Raw genomic sequence first — 21752 nt, 5'->3', positions numbered from 1 at the left:
CCGAGGGAGCCAGCGTTTTGTCCACAGACAGCTTCCGGGTCATGTGGCCAGCATGACAAAGCTGCTTCTGGCAAACCAGAGCAGCGCACGGAAACGCCGTTTACCTTCCCGCTGGAGCGGTTCCTATTTATCTACTTGCACTTTGATGTGCTTTTGAACTGCTAGGTGGGCAGGAGCTGGGACCGAGCAACGGAGGCTCACCCCGTTGCAGGGATTCGAACCGTCGACCTTCTGATCAGCAAGCCCTAGACTCTGTAGTTTAACCCACAGCGCCACCTGGGGAGGACATAGAAAACAGTTATTGGTGGCAACTATGGTCAATGCATCTGAACGTAAAACAGAGGTGGAAATCTGGAGAGAAGACTGGTAGCAGGTGAGCAGAGGAGGAGAAACGGGGAGAAGAGAACAGAAAAAGAAAAGGGTAACCATAATATCACCTAAAAGCATTGGGCAGTTTATCAAACAAGAGTGTTAACAAGATTAATTTCCTGCCAACATGCTTTAACCTCTCTTTGGTTTTCACAATGAATTATTGAAAGTATGGCTTTAAAAGTTAGTACACAGGTAGGTTTCTTTTTAAAATGTGAAATGCGGCATCACATTGTAATCTACGTTAGCAATTGTGAATATATTAAATGTAAAGTAAGGCTAAATAAAAGTCTCAGACCACAATCCAGCAGAGTCACAGAGTCGCATAGACATCCGTGCTAAATTCCCACTGGGTCAATGGACACCTCTGAAAGTAAAACCCAAAGTGAAGTTGGAATGTCATATGCTGCCAACCAAACTGCAATTCTATATTTTTAGTCATAGCAGTGAAGACTAACTTCCCAAACCAGTGAGGCAGTTCCTCTGTTCCTAAGTTGCTTTGGGGGAGAGGGTGTTTGTGCAAAGCATCCCTGGACCTAGTGTCACAGCCAGTGTTGGAATATACAAGGGATGCGGAGCCTGTGGCTCTCCAGATGTTTTGGACTCAAACTCCCACTAGTCACGGCCAGCCTGGCCAATGGTAAGGGATGGCAGGAGTTATAGTCCAACAGCCTCTGAAGGGCCACAGGGTCCTCTCCCCTGGAATTCACAAACAATATATTTCTCTCATCTTCATTTTCCAGTTTGCTTTTGTGGGTGCCTAAATAGCTTATTTTTTTTCTTTCTAAAGAACAAGAAAGTGCACTGACATGGCATTTAAGCCTCTAGTGTTTTGTGTTATTCCCCCACCCCACCCTTTGCAGTATTGACATTACGGTGCTTCAGAAAGTTTAGGTGTAAGAAAAGAAACTTGCCAGGGGCAGGATAGAGTCCTCCTCCATGGCTCCTCCAGTTTTTTTCTTTAACCAACTTGTGTAGGGGGGGAATCCGATGCAATGATGGAGGTGTTGGCGCTGCTACCAGCAGAAGCTGATTGAAAGAAAGAAACAGCCGTTGCAGTTCCAGCAGCACGTAATTCCCTCCTCGTTCATCTCAGAAAGTTGCTTTTTCAACTGACTGTGAGGAACTCCTCTGGAGTGTAGCTTTGAATCTGAACAAACACAAACCTGTGCTCATGTGATGTCATGTCCTTCCACTTTCGTTAATTTTACAAGTCATGCAGAAAAATCTCACTCACAACAATTAAAGGGGTGAAAAGATCTAAAGGCTACTAATTAGAAAGAGTACTTACCAGAAGTAGACTTAAATGCACTTGATTTTTAAAAGGGTTTCATAATACATGGCTTAAAGGTGAGGTCCAATTTCAGGAATTAAAGAAAATGTTGGCTCTAAGTACTGTCATTTTTTTAAGAACAGCTTTATCGAAGGGCAACTTTCTATGAGATTAGTCCCACCTGCTGCATTTTTGGGTTGTCAAGTATGTTAAAGGAACCCTATCAGGAAAAGATAACCTTAAAGCCATCATAATCTTTGTTATCACTTTAAAAGTCAACAAGACCTCTGCCCAATTTACGAATCAGAGTGAGCAGCTGAACACTCAATGCAAGGTGGCAGCTCCATGTCAAGTTTGTTAAGTTGCATTCGGGATCTATTCGGGATCAGATCTGTGCTGAACTCTAAAGCGCAGCAGGAGGCCTTGTCATATCTAATCCTAACTTCTTAAAAGGGTAAACAGAGTCACTGCGAACAGTGTGAAAAACAAAAGGACAGCAGAGTGCTCTCCCCAGCAGGAGCTACAGTCATAATTCTCTTCTGTGTTCATATATATTCATTTCTTGAGCCTCAACGAAAGTGTTCAGCTCGATCCTATAGTACAACTAATTTAGCCACAAGGTTGTCCGTTTCTTTGAAAACAAATACTCCTCCCTGCATAAGAGACAAATTGTAGGGTCGGCATTAAACAGGCATCCCCAAACTTTGGCCCTCCAGATGTTTTGGCCTACAACTCCCATGATCCCTAGCTAACAAGGCCAGTGGTCGGGGAAGATGGGAATTGTAGTCCAAAACATCTGGAGGGCCAAAGTTTGGGGGTGCCTGGCATTAAACAACCACCATGAAGGTTAATGGCCAAAGTGAATCTGGAGGTATTTTAGCTCCAATTCCCCATTCATCATCTATAGGATCAACAAAATTGAAGGTGATTATTGCTGCTACAAGCTAAGATCAGTTTTAAAAGATGTTTGCATCTGTAATCTGTAAAACAAGAGCAGCTACACTGAGATTTAGCTTTTTTCCTTAGATTAATATCTGATTTTCTACCAAAGAAGATACATGACACGTTCTGTTAAGTTTCTAATTGTATCTACCATAAACCTCCACTACGCTGAAATATGATCTCTAATAATTTTTTAGCTTGAACTTCCTACACATAATCCATGTGACTACATGGGCTTCACTGAAAACAGTTAAAGCAATTCGTTTCACTTACGTAGAAGAATAAATCAATGCTTAATTATCTGTGGTTTATTATTAACAGCACTGGTGAGCTGACCATATGCCATGACTTCATCTTTTTGCAAAGAAAAATAATAATAATATACTGGTTGTTTTCATTATTCCTTTCAATGCTCAGAAAGGTTTTCAATGAAAGGAAGAGTTTTGGTGTGTTCTTTTACAATGTAACCCAATGATAAAGAATAAAGATTAATAATAATCATTCACTGCCATTGCATTAAAAAAATTCCTGTCATGTTGTTATATAAAGAACATTAATTTCCCATTTTTATAGGTGCTTTTTATAGGTGCAGATGGTGAAATTTTTCATGGGTTCCTTCTCAGGGTACATGTTTGTGTGGCATAACTTGTTTCATACAAACATTTCAGTTCTCAAAGAAGGTGGCACATACAGAGTTCTGAGATATATGAGATGGATATATATGAGATGAATGTCAGGAACAAAAAGACAGAGCTCCGTTTTTATTTTTATTTTAGATTTAATTGAGTCCATGCCACATATTCCTATGAAGTCACTACACTCCCCCAAACAGTTCAGGTTTTGATCTTCTGCCAGCACAGACCTAACTTTTTAGTAGACACTGTGGCAAAATAAAACTTTCTTGAAAACATTAAGGATTGATGAACTGCTTTGGAATATATCCAGCTGCACAGACTTTCTCCATTCCAGAGAGACCCCCCAAATCAGACACAAATTCTTGCAGAGGCGTGCATTTCTGTGGGGGCTGCAACTACTGACCCACCCTCCATTTGGCCAACAACAGGTGGAGCTTCCGAGGAATGTCAGTGGAAGTTTTGGAATCTTAAAAAAGTCAGTTCAGAAAATATTTTTTGCTTAAAAGCAGTTCCAGCAGAACTTCAAATAGAAGGTATTCTATAACTCCCCATGAGTCACATTTTAGATTTTAGATTTTATTTGCAGGTATTCCACCGTGCACAAACAATTCATTACGTTTTCCATATGAAAATTGCCCATTATGCAATTTTGGAAAACACTTAATGGGAGCAGTTATATAATAACAGAAAACCACTTCCGCATCCCAACGAAGGTGGTGTTGTGGGCGGGACCCTTCTGCACTCTCGCGATGGGGCTGGGAGTCCAGCCCCTCGCGTGCAGGGAGTTCCCGCCTACGTCACGTCCGGGCTGACCAATAAGGGCGGCTAGTGGGCGGGGCCTCACCCCCCTTTAAACAGAGCGGAGGCGGGAACTCTGCCTCTTTGCCCGCTTCCGCCTCAGCTGTTCGGATCACCCGCCCACCCACCCTTTAGGCTAGGCTGACGCTGCTATGGACTTCGGTTGGTCGCCTTGGTTGGCCTGGTAGGACTTTTCCCACTTGGGCTAGCCAAGATGGTTTTTTCGCCTACCTCATAGCAATTCGTCACAACTTTGGTTTGGCGGTTAGGCATTGGAAATTAGCATAAATTACGTCATCATCTGCCCAGAGAGTAGTGAAATATTCCGATAAAGGTGTTGGGGGCGGAGCTTGTCCTGAGCCTGCGGAGGTCAGGGCCGTAATGCACGCCCCAACGGCAGCCACAGAAGGCGGTTCCGGTAGATGTACATCACTGGGCACCTTGCTGGTGGTTACATTCTCACAGACTGCAACACACGGGTTGCAGTCAGATTTAGTGGTTAGGTTCCAATGCCTAAGCCAATACCGCTCAACATCCATAACCAATAAAGTTGTGGCCTTTTCGCCCAATTAAAATCTATACAGTGTGTCTTGTGTCTTATTTCATGGGAAGGAGGGTCATGGCCACACAATTAAATAATAACAACAATAAAAACAATGATAGGTTCATAAAACAACAACAGTAATAAATGCATTAAAAGGCAGTTGATCAAAAATTGGGCACAATAATAAATATGTCTAATGAAAGAATTCCTGGAATGTTTCTTATAAATAATTAGGTCTCCTACTATAATATGCTTATGCCACAGGGTTAGACATACCATGCCATGGAAGCAAGTACAACTGGTAAGGGGGAAATGTTCTGCACAGTCGATAAATCCTGCTGAAGGTCTCCTGTGAGGGTGTGAGGGTGACTGCAGGCTCACAGGTCAAAGTCCCCTGCCACCCCCTCCCCCTTGCATTTTGTCAATACTGCAATAATTTAGTATGCTTGTCAACTGACCAGACAAATATTGTCATTGACCAGTTTTGGAATCAGCACAAATTGGCCCAGTTCAGTTTGTGAGTCAGACAAATTGTACAGTATTTGGCGCAACTATAATTGCAGTGTTTGGCAACTTGGGAAAAGGCACAAGCTACAGAAAACATGTGGCTACCCACCCTCCAGGAAGTGTTTTGTTTTATCGACACACCAATGCGATCCCTATTGGAAGCCTCAAATGCTCCACTGAGAAAGAGAGGCTGGGAATGTTGTCAGGAGCCTCCGTGTGGAATTAGGAGTCTCTTGCTCGTTTTAGAAAATCCCACTTGAATGGAAGTGAGCTTCCCCCTCTATTTTCAAAAATTACCTAACCCATTAATGTTAAATAGCCCGCTGATATTCCAATCATCGCATGTCATCAGCTGCTGGGTTGCAGCTCACATTTTCCAGGGATTTTGGCATCCTTGTGTGGAGCTGCCGATTAATAGCAGCAATGTGCTGTTCTTCCAGCGCCAAATGTGCTGGCCAGCACCCTGAGCTTTGGGGTGGCTCATAATTGTTGCAGACAGATACATTTCCAGGGTAATCAAGCCATCAACAATAAGTGAGAGAAAAGCAGCTGCTGTATGGAGAAACGTTTCATATGTTCAGATACACCTGAATTTCAGTGTTGCCAACCGGCAAAACAGGTGTGCCCAGGTTGTTGTTGCCAAAGTGAATGAGAAGCTGTTCCTTCCTCTTGAACCTTCAACCATCCTGTGGTATCTCTGACCAGTCACATTATATAAGCTTTTGCTCTGCTCAATAATGAACCAAAGCTCTGACTGAAAGCTAAACCCACTCAGCATCTAGACTTAGAGCACATTCCCTCCTTTATAGATGTGGATAAAGGTAAAGGGACCCCTGACCATTAGGTCCAGTCGTGACCGACTCTGGGGTTGCGCGCTCATCTCGCATTATTGGCCGAGGGAGCCGGTGTACAGCTTCCAGGTCATGTGGCCAGCATGACAAAGCCACTTCTGGCAATCCAGAGCAGCACATGGAAACGCCGTTTACCTTCCCGCTGTAGCGGTTCCTATTTATCTACTTGCATTTTGACATGCTTTCGAACTGCTAGGTTGGCAGGAGCTGGGACCAAGCAACGGGAGCTCACCCCGTTGTAGGGATTCGAACTGCCGACCTTCTGATCAGCAAGCCCTAGGCTCTGTGGTTTAGCCCACAGCGCCACCTGGGTCCCATAGATGTGGATATGGCTAATTAAATAGGTACACAAGTAACCGAGGGTAGCTGTTGTTGGTTATTTTTATTGAATTAATGCTATCACTAATGGCAGCAGAAGCTCTTGTCCTCAGAAAGGCCCACCGCAGGCTTGAGCTATGCCAGAAGAAGAAAAAGCTTAAGAGCATGCACACTCTTAGCTTCCAGTTAGAAATTAATTAGGTCTTGAATTTTTTTACTCTGCTATTATTATTATATTAATCCATAGCATGCTTTTTCGGGTGATCCAGAAGCAAATTATCCAGCCAAAGATAAGCACATTTGAGTCCTCTTGGCTTTATTAAGAAATAAGTAGTACTTTAAAATTGTTTAACTTTGGCTGGATCATGCCCCGAAGGGTCAAGAGCCGGAGTTCTAATTACAATAAAACAATAAAGCTCTTCCAGGGTCCATTAATCTACATTTTTTAAAAAGTCATTTACTGAGGAGGAATTGGGCTGATAGCTCTTTGTGTTTCGCCGAATTACTATTTGGTAGTCTGTAAAAGCATTCTAGCTAAAAAGCTTGCTGGGGTTCTTTTATATATTTACAGCAGCAAAGCTTGTTAAAAGTACCTCTGTTTCGAGGCTCTCTCTTTCAGACATATGCCTCAGCTTCCAAGGGTAATGAACTCTTTTATAATAAATGCCCAGCCATAACGCGAACAATCCTCCGCTTCCAGGAACCACCTCATAATTACACGGCTTGCTATTGCATGTCAGAGGGTTGCTTCGCCTTTAATATTTGATGAAGAAATTCAGATCCCTGACAGTAAAAGTATTTAACCCAAAGGACCTAGAACCCAGACTATTTTTCTGCAAAGTAGCCATCGAGCTGCGCATTTGAGCGCCACCGCAATCCCTCGTGCATACTCATGCTCTTTGATACTCTCTCTAAGTAGATTCAACCACATGCTGTCCAGATGGAAACCTGGCTGAATCATTACATTATATTGAAATAACCCAATACCACCTGTTTCGCTTGGGGTTCCTGCCAACATTTTCCCATAAAACATTTATTTTGCTAATATTTTAGTTGGTCACCACAGAAGGACACTTGAAGTTAAAGATTTACCATGTGTGCAGCCACTCTGAACCGACCTTCTGAAAATAGAGTGGGGGGGGGGTCAATGGTTGTTCAAATGGCGGCAAATCTTCATATATCTTAAGATCTTCATGCTCACTCAGCATTATTTATTAGCATTCTGCAGATTTTTTTTTAAAATTAATCAAAGGGGCTTTCCCCCTCCCCTGGAATTTTATACTGGATAAAATAGCCCAGCTTTGCAAATAATCTTACTTCGTGTGATAATAACATAAATAATAAAGGTAAAGGGGCCCCTGACCATCAGGTCCAGTTGTGTCCGACTCTGGGGTTGCGGCGCTCATCTCGCTCTATAGGCCGAGGGAGCCGGCGTTTGTCTGCAGACAGCTTCCAGGTCACATGTCCAGCATGACAAAGCTGCTTCTGGCGAACCAGAGCAGCGCACAGAAACGATGTTTACCTTCCCGCCGGAGCGGTCCCTATTTATCTACTTGCACTTTGATGTGCTTCCAAACTGCTAGGTGGGCAGGAGCTGGGACCGAGCAACAGGAGCTCACCCCGTTGCAGGGATTCGAACCACCGACCTTCTGATCAGCAAGCCCTAGACTCTGTGGTTTAACCCGCAGCGCCACCTGGGTCCCTAACATAAATAATAGGCACAAACAATTAGCCAGGAGCTTCTTCTGCACATGCTCTAGATAAATGTGTAGCATTTGCTCAAAAGAATGGATTGTGCACATCGCTCTTTTACTAGAGCTTCTGCAAATGTCTTTGAAGTTTTGAGAAAGAACATAATAACAGTATGCTATTTAAAGTAGGCCTCTGTCTCCATCTTTGATTTAGATTTAATTCTTAATCTGGGATGTTATGAAATTGCCACCCTGCACCCACTGGCCCTATACTTCTCACAGTGGTACAAAAGGAGATCTCAGAAGGCGCAGCTTTTCTCATCCCTGCATAAGAAGGTGTATCTTCCAAAATTCCCTCTTCTGCACAGCTACCGGTATTAAACTGCCTCTGGTCACTTCGGGGGAACCTTCTGCCTTTTAGGAGCAGTTGCAGTTACTCAGAGTTCAAGAAACCTTGTTCCCGGGTAAGTGGTTACAGGATTACAGCCTATGTTCAAATATATCTGCACAGTAGATGAAGAAACCAGTGCAACTGCTAGTGTCCATGGATGAAAGCCAAAGTTGAGAACAGATGCTCAAAGGATGAATGGCCACATTTATAGTAACAGCAGGGTACCATTTTTATTGCAGAGATATTAACAGTTTCGTTTATTATTCAGAAATCCTAACAAACACTATCACATCTTAGGAAGACTAGGATACACAACATTGACAGAGAGAGCAAGATGTGTGACCTGGCGAGCAGACCCTGTGTTGTGGGTGGGAGCGTTTGGATAGCCACAACACCCTATTGGTGGTCCCTCGATCCTGGGTGCAATTGGGCCAGAGGGACGCCAGTCAAAGCGATCAAGGGACCTCTATTTAAGCCCATGCATGCGTCCCTGAGCTTCCTCTTTGGGGCTCTGTGCATCGGAACACCCGCCCACCTCTCCCTATATTTAGGGCTTGCGCCTGACCTTGCTATGCCGTCGTGTGTCGCCTGTCGTTGGGACAGGGGCACGGCAGGAATTTCCCCCATTTGGCTGATTGGCTGGTGCCATTTGGGTTTCGCCTGCCGTGTATCAAATCGTCACAACTTGTAAGGTTGCGGATAGGCTCTGGTTCAGGTGATGGGGTGGCAGGATGCCTAGCCATCCCTATGCGTTGGGTATGAATGAATGAATGAATGAATTTATTTATTTATACGGTCGCAGACCAGCATCAACACGCATAACATACACAAATCATAAAACACAACAAAAATACAAGGCAGTGTGAACATAACAAGGATTCAAACATAAAATTAAACTACTATTTAACGGACCCCCTGTAGTTAGCATTTAGGGGTTGGATCGTTCTGGGATACTACTTGCTTCCTGCGATTGATTGCGGAAACACAGAATTTGGCTACATTTAATGTAGTCTTGGGATTTTTGTCCTCTAACAGTAGTTTTAAACTATGATGTTCGGATTCTTTCAAGGACTTTTGCAAGACAGGTGTAATAAAAGTCAAACGTATATCTTCATACAAACGACAGCGTAAAAGTACATGTGAGGCAGTTTCTACTTCCATAGAGCCGCAAGGGCAGACCCGTGCTGTATATGGTTTACCCTCAAATCTGCCCTGTAGTAAGGCAGAAGGTAGAACATTGAATCTGACGAGGGTGAAAGACCGTCTGTATTTGGGGATCTGAATTTCTGACAGATAGTTAGCTGGGGAGAAACCTCTCCCATGGTCCCTTATTGCTGAATATTTAGTCATTTCACTCATGTGGCATTGTAATTCTACGTCCCAGATTCGCTGGCGGATTAAAGTCCTGGCTCTCTCGTATCCTGCTGCAATCAAGATCTGCGGGGAGAGTCCCAGGCTTCTTATCTTTTCAAACAGGGAGGCTTTCCAGGTAGAATGGGAGGAGTCTAACAATGTTAAATGTGCCAACCCGGTCGGGAAGAAGATAAGTTTTAGCCAAAAATGGATCTTTGCTATCCACAGCCGTGCATTGATGGATAATTGTCCGACTTCTAGTCGGACAGCTATATTGGTTACACAGGGGGGATCCCCAATAGACAGCGATAGAATTTGGTTTGGAATGCCTCGACCGGCGCGAGATTTATGCGTTGGGTATTCCGATAAAGGAATCCACGGACTCATGGTTGGTCTTGAGCCTGAGTCCAGGGGACATCTGGGTGGAGGCCAAACAGACCCCCTGCTTGCCACTGTCCCAGGTGTTCACCCGAGGCTGACCTATGGTTGGTGCCCAGGGTCAGCGCTGCCTGCAAGGGTGCAGGGAGCTAGTCGAGCCAGAGCTTATGTAACCACTCACTTGATTGTAATCAATAAAGTTGTGGCCTAAATTCTGCCAAAAACCAAACCAAAAATTAGAGTCTTGTCTGAATTCATTTCGGGGGGGGGGGTTAAAAGGTATCCACATGCAACTCCTCTTACCAAGGGTCAAATTGCGACTGGGATCTTAGCCTGTTCTGTAATTGCAGTACCGCATCAAAAACAGATTTCTCCCATCACCTACAACCTTTCAACTGGAGATGCCAGGACTTGAACTCAGGGCATTCTGCATTCAAAGCATGTGCTCTACTATCTATCTAGAAACGGGATATTTACCCAATGCCTGCAGGGCTCTGGGCCTTGACATGTGCCTGATCATGCCAACACTTAATGCAAGCTCTGCCGCCAAGCCCATGGTTGTGACTTCTGGTGGCTGTGAGGTACAGCCTCCTTTGAAAGAGAGTAATTTTTTTCTGCACCTATGCAATAGGGATTGCTGACTGATCCAGAGATGAGGTAAAATTGCTAACGCCCAGTGGAGGCTGGCTAGAAAGGAGATAAGGTCAGAGCAATTAATCATGCAGAGATGCAGCGGGTAGCCTCCTGTATAGACAGGTACTTGCCCTCACAGGAGTCTCCCGTTATTTAATTTGTTAATTCTTCACTGCACATTAATGTGTCTCCAGCATCCGATCTGGAAATTGCTGCACCATAAGGATGGAGAAGTCCAGACACTGAAATCAGCAACGTGGCAAGTTTTGCATCCTCTGACTTGATGGGTACTCAAAACTATCAGAGAGAATTATGCAAGGAATCAGAAGGTGAACAATGGAATATCAGTAATTCAGACCCTTTTTATGGCAAAGCATTTTTACACCTAAAACCTAGTTTAGAAATGCAATTTCTATTTATTTAAATCCTCTTGAAACACGTGGCCATTACAGCAACCGATTAAGGATTAGAAGCAAAGGCAAAGTTCTACTGTTTGACAGTTCCTATTCATGGACCATCCTCCCCAAAGACAGATAATTATATAATTAAGCTATCCATTTCTCTGCATATGTACTATACACAAAGGGAACTGACACACAATGAATCCTGCTACGCTTTTGTTCAATGTATGAAATACTGAGTAATCACCTTTTTTTATGAAAGCACTTGACCTTTAAATTGATATTCCCCTCCCCCCAGCAGATTATAATGACTCTTCAAAGAGGTATTGAATGTGCTACTGCCTAATTCAAGGAGAGAATTGCCCATTAGTCACTTTAGAATTTTGTATCCATAGGTGACTGATTATAACAAAGAAGGCCAGAGGTGGGTCATTTCACTTCTGTGAATGCCATTGCATTTCCATCTCTCTCTCTCTCTCTTTCTCTCTCTCTCTTTCTCTCTCTCTCTCTCTCTGTGTGTGTGTGTGTGTGTGTGTGTGTGTGTGTGTGTTATTGTGTCGTTCACATTAGTAGACTGACTGCCAAGTGAGTATCACTTATAAATTTCATCCTTGCTCAGAGGGTCTTTAAACTTTGAATGTTGGGTGATCACAAGAGTTTCCCTTTGTTTAATAATGGGCACTATTTTATTTGCTGCAATGCACAGAAGCAACTTCCTTCCCCCCACAATGAAATTCATGATGAAATTCACAATGCATATTTTAGAGAGAGTACATTACCTTGCAAAAGGAGAACACTAAACTCTACTTCTTTTTATCTATTTGTTGCTTATGTCCAATTTAATGTTATTTTCCCCTTATGAAAATAAAATGGTAAGAAGCTCTTAAAACTTAACAGTTAAACGGACACTAATGACCAAACTCATAAATTTAGAAACTGCCCATCCATTATGCTCTGACATATTAATGGAAAATATTGACACATTTGACCCAGCATATTAATATAAATAGGGATGTGCAGAAACTGTGCTTTGTTGGTTTACACCTAGCTGCCCTAGTCCATTGCCCTATGTGCCTTTAGATGTGTTTATGAAGTTCCTCTATGATCTGGCGTTCACATTCACTTAAATGGAGTGGAAGGTTCTCCCAATGAGGGGAATGGAGAAACCTTTGTAGTATTGGGGTGTGTGACATTAGTCAAGATCACCAGGGGTTAACCAAATTCACAAAACTCAGAAAAGCCCTTTTGGAGAGGGCAATTCAGAGCAGAGAGGGGTCAGAGTAAGGTGTGCTTCACCCTTTGCCCTCCCACCATTTCCATGCCTTCATCTGAGGCTCACAGGGTATTTTACAATATAAAAAAAACACAAAAATGTAATATAAAAACAGTAAAGGACCCCTGACAGTTAAGTCCAATCATGAACGACTCTGTTGCGGTGCTCATCTCGCTTTACTGGCCGAGGGAGCTGACGTTTGTCCGCTTCTGCAGACAGTATTTGCGGGTCATGTGGCCAGCATGACTAAGCCGCTTCTGGCGAACCAGAGCAGCGCACGAAACACTGTTTACCTTCCCACCAGAGGGGTACCTATTTATCTACTTGCACTTTGACATGCTTTCAAACTGCTAGGAGCTGGGACTGAGCAACGGGAGCTCACCCCATTGCGGGGATTCGAACCACCGACCTTCTGATCGGCAAGCCCTAGGCTCAGTGGTTTAGACCACAGCGCCACCCGCGTCCCTATAAAATGTAATATAGTAACTAACAAAAACAATATCCACCCACCCCCATAGAGTTTAAAAGGCCATCGGGCATTTAATTAGCCAAAGGCCTGGGAGAAGAGGAATGGGTTTTTTGCCTGACGCCTGAAGATGTATAATGAAGGTGTCAGGTGAGCCTCTCAGGGGAGAGCATTCCTCAAACACGGAGCCACTGCAGAAAAGGCCTGTTTTTATGTTGCCTACATATCGTATCATGCATTGCAGGAGTATAACCTAGAGGTTAGTTATCTGAGAGGGAGCTTTCCTGTTTATTTTTTACAACCCCCTTAGGACATTAATGGTCAATGCAGTGCCCTCCAGATGGTGATGGAACGCAAGTCCCATCAGCTCCAGCCACCATAGCTAATGGTCAAGGATTTAGAAAGAGCATGTTAGCTATGCCTGCTTTGGGGGCTGTGTCCCCTTCTGTTGCTGAAGTATAGCACTGGCATGATCAGACAGCACTCATCCAGCAAGAAGGGCTGTGAAAAAGGGAGCGTAGGTTGCAGCCAGGGATGGGGGGGGGGGGAATTCAGTTCAATTTGCTTTTTAATGTGAACTGACCTAATGCACACCTCCCAAAACAATGTGTATACCAAAACGTAGCTCATCTTTTGAAATGCAGGCTGCTCTGAATTTTCCGGTGCACCACTCCAACACAAAATGTGTAAAGAGAGAGAGAGAGAGATTAAGGGAAATTGTGCATTAAAATTCATATATTAGCGAAAGTAACATAAGAATGCATTATAGGGGAAATTGCTTGCAAACATGGGCACATTAGGAGAGCTGTGTACAAAAATGCTGACAATCTTTGTGATGACCTTTTATGAAACAAGATGCAGACTGATGCAGAAATGTGGTGCACTGAACTTAGAACTGGGGGAAATGAGCAACTAAAACTGATAGATTCACCCGTTCCTTGTTGCACAACAACTGCTCTCAACCCCACCCCCCACCCCCCCGGCTACATGCGCAAATGGAGGCCTCGTTCATTATATCACTGCTGAATAGAGACCATGGCACAAAGGAAATATGTGCCTGGGTTATGCCTCGTTCTGATGGCACGGGAAAGCCTGCGTGTTGAACAGCTGCCACCACAAGCTTCTCCAAAACTGGCTAAGTTTCAGAATTGCACATTTCATTATTAACAAGCACCATGTTTTAAAAGAAAAACAAGATCAGGATGAGGTGTGACAACAGCGCTCTGGAGGGAATGATGAAACTCTGGCATCATGCGTGTATGCTGTTTCCTGAATGTTATATTCTAAACTGCACCATTAGGCTCTCACTTTCACAAGAATTGGCAAGGGTTATGTTAACAAACACAACCCCAACAAATGGGATTCCAAGAGACATGTAGCCCAGCTGAATCGGTCTGTTAACTGCTCTTTTACTCCTGTCCACTGTACTAATCAATGCAGCCAGCTGCCACTAAGGACAAAGAGACGATTAAAGCAGATGACCTGATTTATTGCTTAAAATAGCAAAGTTCATATGTGTGCTTTAATGCTATCCATGGCAAGTCAGATGGCATCCTGGCTAGCCTATCTGAAGTCAATGGAGTTGCACTCATTTATGCCAGCTATGAATTTGTCCCAGGAGATACATAGCAATATGACTTCATATTAACGGAGACAGAAAGCGCTTCTGCTCTGAAATTAACAAATGGGTTGCATTCTCCAGCAGTAAGGGCATGCCAGAGCGATCCTACGAATCTGTGCACTTTGATCCTGAAGGCCAAAGAGACTTATTATGATGGATGCAATAGGAAGATATCTGATGCACCTTTCTGGAAATACTGGAATAATTCAGGGATTTTAAAGGAACCAGACCACAAAGGCCAGTATGTGCTGGAGTTGCCAGAATGTTGGGGGCTGGGCAGAGAACGCAATGTCACAAGGTTATGAGGCTCTCTAAGTAACTTTCCTCTAAGTGTGAGGATGGAGAAAATCAGTCAAATTAGGAGTGCTTACCATCCTTTCCACATCTTTTAGTAAATTTTGAGACACATCTTTTTTTTTATAAAGGCCACTTTTTTATAGGCCACTGTGTCAGAAATAAGGTAACATTCTGCCCCCACCCTTAATAGTGTCCGGGTGAACAGTGCTTTAATCTCTGTCTCAAAACATGATGTCGCCAGAAATTTAAACACTGGTCTTGTTAGCATGTGGTGAAAACATTATGAAGGCCCCTGGCTTGTACATTCACCCAAACTGGATTTCAAACAACACAAACATAGAGGTGTTGAGTTTTCAGACACCAAAGAAATTAAGCAATTAACTTAATTTCCATAAAGCAGAAGCACATAATTAAAGCCAAGGGAGGCATCAAGGATTACACCCAAACTCTTAACGGAAGGCACTGGCAATAATTGAGCCCCGCAAGAGAAGGGAGTTGGTCCCCCAACCCTATACCATCTCGACCCAGCCAGAGGACCTCTGTCTTCGAAGGATTTAATTTCAGTTGGCTCCCACGAAGCCATCCAGCCACAGCCTCCAAGCATCTGGTCAGTGTGTCCGGGGCCAAGTTGGGTGGGCCGTCCATCAGCAGATAGAGCTGAGTGTCGTCAGCATATTGGTGACAACCCAGCCCAAAGCTCCAGACAATCTGGGTGAGGGGGCACATAAAGATGTTGAAAAGCAGCGGGGAAAGGATTGCGCCCTGTGGCACTCCACACACCAAGGAATGACGCAACGGCATCTCCCTCCCTAGCGCCACCCTCTGTCCCCGACCAGAGATGAAGGAGCGCAGCCATTGTCGGGCTGTGTCCTGAATCCCCACATCAGCAAGGCGGTGGTCCAGAAGATCGTGATTAACCATGTCAAAGGCTGCTGACAAATCTAAAAGAATCAGCAGTCCCGACCCACCTCGGTCCAGTTGTCTACAGAGATAATCTGTTAGGGCGACCAGAACCATCTCGGTCCTGAAATCAGGACGGAAACCGGACTGGAATGGATCTAGAGCCAATGTTTCCTCCAGAAACCTACCAAGCTGTTCAGCAACTGCTCTCTCAATTACCTTACCCAGATATGGAAGATTCAAAACTGGGCGGTAATTGGCTAGATCTAAAGGATCTAATGAAATTTTCTTTAAGAGCAGACACACCACTGCTTCCTTCAGCTCCTCTGGGAATGTCCCCATGCAAAGGGACAAATTGATGATTTCAACCAGGGGAACCCGCACGACGTCTGGACACGTTCTAATCAGCCAAGACGAGCATGGGTCAAGGAGGCAAGTGGTGGGCCTACCGGCTCAGAGGAATCTGTCCACATCAGCGGGGAGTATCCAATCAAAATGGTCCAACACTGGACCTGAAGACAGTTGAGGGGCCTCCAGTTCCGTTCCTGTATCCAAATTGGCAGGGAGGTCACGGCGAAGCAGCAGGACTTTCTCCGCAAAAAAAGCTCGCACATGCTATGCTTTCAAGATTGAGCACCTTAGAACTTGGAGAGCATTCGTGAACAATTGTCTTCATACCACAGGAGCATCGTTTGTTGGGGGGGCATGTTTGTTGTATTTATGGCAGCCTTCTGTAATTTGATGGGCCCCCCAAATATTTTGGACACCATCTCCCATCATCCCTGACCATTGGCGAAGCTGGCTGGGGTTGAAAGGAAGTGGAGCCTATCAACATCAGAAGAGCACCAGCTCTGGGGGGGAAGGACAGGCCAATTCAAGAGGCTCCTGGGATGGATTTTTTTTAAAAAAAAAGTAAAGCTGGTTTATACTGAGTCCATCCATTGGTCCATCTAGCCCAAAAATGTCTTCTCCTGACTGGTAATAGCTCTCCAAGGTTTCAGACAGGGGTATTTCCCATTGCCTGGAGATGCTTGCGACTGAGCCTGAGAACTACCTGTGGAACATGTACTCTACCACTGACTGTACTACTGTTAGGGAATTTTATAGGGGGGGCACCCAAACAAGGCTTCATTTGGGAATCAATATTGGCACAAATGCCCTCAAGGGGACCCCGTCTGATCCTACAACACCACTCTAGTATCGCACCAACACAAACCCCTCAAGACCAAGCCCTGTGTAATAAAGGCTCCCTTTCCTACCCTTTCTCTGTTGCCTGAGACTCTATGTAACCATATTTCTTTATGAATGAATACCGTGTATCTGTATTTCTAAATGAAACCCCCTTTTGCTACTCTGGCCAAGGGCTCTCAGGGATGCAGGGAACAGCCATAATCCTTTAAGCGAGAGGTCACGTAGCTATGGTGGTGCTCCTCTGCATATCTATAATGCATTCAGGTACCATCTCCTGCCATTCCCGACCCTCCGAAGCCAGAGGCAATACACACACCTGGACCCATTGCCCCCCCCCCCGCCAGATACTCAAGGATCCCCTCCCAGATACTTACTGGTACTTGCTTATCAATGTCCTGGGACATCGTGCATTGTTACCTTATGTTAATCCTGTTTACCTGTATGCTAATGCCCTTTGCACCTTCCCCTTTTCTGACGTTTTACCCTGTCACAAGTGATGTATGTATGATGCTTTCGATGTGCATTATGGGATGGTGGTGGGAACTTTTAAAAGTTCTTGCAGCCCTGTTCACGGTGTTCAGTCTGGCATTGAACCTGCTGCTCAGTAATAAACCTTGCTGTTTGCTCCGGATCGTGGCTGGACTCCTTCCTTTTATACTCCGCAACGACCACAGGCCCTTGCCTGATGAGCTGGGTGGCTGAGCATTCTCGCACCCAGAATTTTGCCCTAACAACTACTTTCCATGGTTATTCCCAGACAACACCCTTCCTAGTTTCAAGACTAGGAACTGCCTACTTTAGACCTTTATATTTTTGTCAACAGAGGTCCCCTGAAAATTACCTGCTTCTTGTTCCTCCTATATTTATCCAACACATCTTGGGAAATAATGTCCTGGACCTTACTTGGAAAGCATGGTGATCTATATAATTTTCATTTTCCGCAACGGAAACAGGGGGTGTCATTTTTCTAAGTTTCGGAAGGGCCTACAGCTTTAATGCTGGTTTTGAGTGCTACTTGGATGTAATGCTGGATCTCATTTAACCCGAAACAACCAGTGGTGAAATGCAAGGTTGACAGATGTGGTGCCAGAAAGGGTCCAGCAGGAAAATGGCTTTGGAAACCAGAGTCGGCGACAAGGGATCTATGCAGTGGGGAATATAGGATGTTTGACTTCGTGGCTAATGGGCATGCAAAATCTTTAGCAGTATAAAAAGAGGGAGAGAGTTACACAGCACAGTGATTCAACTTTGGGCCGTAAATTTAATTTTCATTAAAATATCTCTATCGCAAGAGGTTACGTTTCCTATAGCTTTGGGTTTGTTTTTTTGTTTTAAAAAGGGGGTTGTTAGCTTACCTCAGCCAGCCTGTTTCGCCTTTTAAAGAAACCAGCCTTGAAATAAATCTCAATTCCCTGAAGTCCGATCTTTCCTAAACCAGATCCACAGCCTTTAATTGAATTATGCAGGCTAGAAAATGAGAAATGCTAGAGTGCAAATGGTCAAAGTAATGTAGTGCTCATTAAACTCTTCTGAGGCAGGTACTTCCAGGCCTGAAACATACTAAGTTGTTTTTGTTTGAAATTGCCTTTCCTGAACACAGAGACAATCCTTTAAACCAAGTCAGGTATATATTAGGACAGCTAGGGCTATAGAGGAAGTTAAGTCTAAGTATATATTCCTAGCCCATGTGGCGATACAAACATGCAGTCATTTCCTTTTTAATCCCAACAGAACATTCAGAAGCAATGAAATCACTTCACCTCCGTAATTTATTATTTCCACCGCTTATTCAAATATTTGTCTTCAGGTTTAAATGTTAAATTTAACCGAAACATGGATTTGCTTCATTTATCAAAACACATAAAAACACAATGAATCAATTATGCCAGCCAAGTTACAGAAATCAAAAATTCGGCTGTCACCCTTCTGCCAGCTCAGAAGCAATTATAACTTCTATAGGGGTAACCGCAACACTGGGTACAAGTTAAGATTTAGCAAATGAAAGCACAACATTGTGGTACTTTGGAAAAGATGAGAGGGATAAGAGATGACGTGTCTGAAAGTCTCTGCCTGCAGTTTGACAAAGGGTACATATTGTTTATTTATTTGATTTTTAGTTTATTTATTTTCATTTGAGGATCACAGAGCGGCTCACGATACAAAAACACAAAAATACAGACTTACCCAAAGCCCGGTAAGTCTGGGGACCCCTGTACTAAACTAACGAACAAAACCAATACCCCCTCCCACACACACACACAGTTTAAAAAGCCACAGGTTGCTTAATGAGGCAATGTTTTTGCCTAGTGCCTAAAGATACGCAATGAAGGTGCCAGGTGAGACCCCCTGGGAAGACCATTCCACAAGTGAGGAGCCACCACATTTAACCCCCCCCCCCCCGATTTTGAATGTTTCCAGTCAGTGTTTGCAGAGACAATTAATTAGGAAAAAAAATCCCGTTAATAGATAGGTGATGGGGCGTTGAAGTTATACGTTTAATGTACACGACATGTCATGTTTGAATATAGTGTGGTTTAAAATGTTATAATGGGAAGCCTACTGCTAAAGGCTGGTGCTTTTCCATTGAGGGCGAGGTAAGCAACTTCATGACTTGTCACGAATTGTTCTTCTAATACCACAGTTCAAGAAGGATACAGACAAGCTGGAACGTGTCCAGAAGCGGGCAACCGAAATGGTCAAAGGCCTGGAAACGATGCCTTATGAGGAACGGCTTAGGGAGCTGGGTATGTTTAGCCTGGAAAAGAGAAGGTTAAGGGGTGATATGATAGCCATGTTCAAATATATAAAAGGATGTCATATAGAGGAGGGAGAAAGGTTGTTTTCTGCTGCTCCAGAGAAGCGGACACGGAGCAATGGATTCAAACTACAAGAAAGAAGATTCCACCTAAACATTAGGAAGAACTTCCTGACAATAAGAGCTGTTCAGCAGTGGAATTTGCTACCAAGGAGTGTGGTGGAGTCTCCTTCTTTGGAGGTCTTTAAGCAGAGGCTTGACAAGCATATGTCAAGAATGCTTTGATGGTGTTTCCTGCTTGGCAGGGGGTTGGACTGGATGGCCCTTGTGGTCTCTTACAACTCTATGATTCTATAATCTATGACATACAGCTCATGAGTTGTATCCCAAGAAGCTGTATGTGTGTAGTTAACTCTCTCTCTCTCTCTCTCTCTCTCTCTCTCTCTCTCTCTCTCTCTCTCTCTCTCTGTGTGTGTGTGTGTGTGTGTGTGTGTGTGTGTGTGTGTACAGAAAGGCAGAGAATTTCTGTTTTAGTGCAGATGCTCACCCTGAAGAGAGTTTGTAGGTTTGTAGGACTGGAACTTCTTGCTTGTTTGCAAAGGATTTCTTTTGTTCTTTCTGCAACATTTCTCTTTTATCATTAGTATTTAAGGCTGTTCTACATCAAAACTTTAATTCTCCTTCTTAATTTCTGCACAAGGTTCAGACAAGGGAATTTTGTTTTACGACTCTGACATGGGGAACCTATAGGCCTTCAGGTGTTACAGACTAGACTCCAGTTCCCATCAGCCCCAACCAGGATAGCCAATGGTCAATGATGATGGCAGCCACAGATTTCCTCTTCTTGGCATGAATGCTCTCTTGCACTGTTGGTTAGATGGCTGATCACACCCTATGTCATGGTGTTGATTTTGATAGCCTGTTTGAGAGGTGGGCCCATGTCACTTTCAGATATTTTTATCTGGAATTCCGTTCCACTCTGTTTCATAGCTGCCAAGTTATCCCTTTTTTAAAGGGATTTTCCCTTATGCTGAATAGGCTTCCTCGCGAGAAAAGGGAAAACTTGGCAGCTATGACAGACTCTGTTTCCAAATTAAACTACAGTTTTCAAGAAATCTTATCAGGATACATATTTCAAGCAATATCTTGATACATGTAAGCTACAGAGAAGGAGGAGGAGTTTGGGTTTGATATCCCGCTTTATCACTACCCGAAGGAGTCTCAAAGCAGCTACGTAACATTCTCCTTTCCCTTCCTCCCCCACAACAAACACTCTGTGAGGTGAGTGAAGCTGAGAGACTTCAGAGAAGTGTGACTAGCCCAAGGTCACCCAGCAGCTGCATGTGGAGGAGCAGGGAATCAAACCCGGTTCACCAGATTACAAATCCACCACTCTTAACCACTACACACCCACAAGAAGTCCATGAGCATAAGCTATGTGCAGTATGCTAGCACCTGCTTGGCCACCAAGATAGCTACGCCCCATGGTTTGTTTTTAAGTGGGGTTGGCAATTCAAACTAAAAATGAAGGGGGCCACAGTTCAAAGTAAAATAATCTGCCGTAGATGGCTTGTTTATTACCATTGGTTTTTTTGTGTGAGTTTTCTCAGATTGACCAAAAAAAAAAAACCCTGCAGCTGAGCTTCTGAAAGCTCCTGCCGAAGTCAGTGTCAGTCAAGAAATGAGATGCAGGCACCTGGGGACTTGGAATTCAATGTGCCATTTGGAAGTGGCATATGCTAAGAGACATTCGGGAGGATAATTCTGCAAGTGGGATGCATAGAATAGTCTGAAGGTACAAAAGTACTGCAGGAAAGGTGGTAGGAAACAGAGAAGTTGTAGCAAATGCTCCTGAAGACACCATGAAATATTTATCTTTGTACTTTGCCTCATATTCCCACACAGTCTTGGTAATTTGGTTTGATACTCTCCAGTGCATAAACTGGAGGCACATTTCTGGACATGCAACATATTGGGATAGAGCTAGCACTTTGAAAAGGAAAGTTGCCCGAGGAAACCAATTCACATCTCATGTGGAACCTGATGGTGTTGTTAATTATAGTCCTAGGAGCAAGTTGAGAAGTTCTGCAGCAGGCTCTTGGGTTCTTCCAGAACTTTATCCTACAAAAATGTATGTCTCTCTGCCTCCTCTGCCTGACATGCAG

This window comes from Zootoca vivipara, chromosome 3, assembly GCF_965207765.1.
Source record: "Zootoca vivipara chromosome 3, rZooViv2.hap1.1, whole genome shotgun sequence".
Taxonomy (NCBI): domain Eukaryota; kingdom Metazoa; phylum Chordata; class Lepidosauria; order Squamata; family Lacertidae; genus Zootoca; species Zootoca vivipara.
This window is presented reverse-complemented; position numbering follows the sequence as displayed.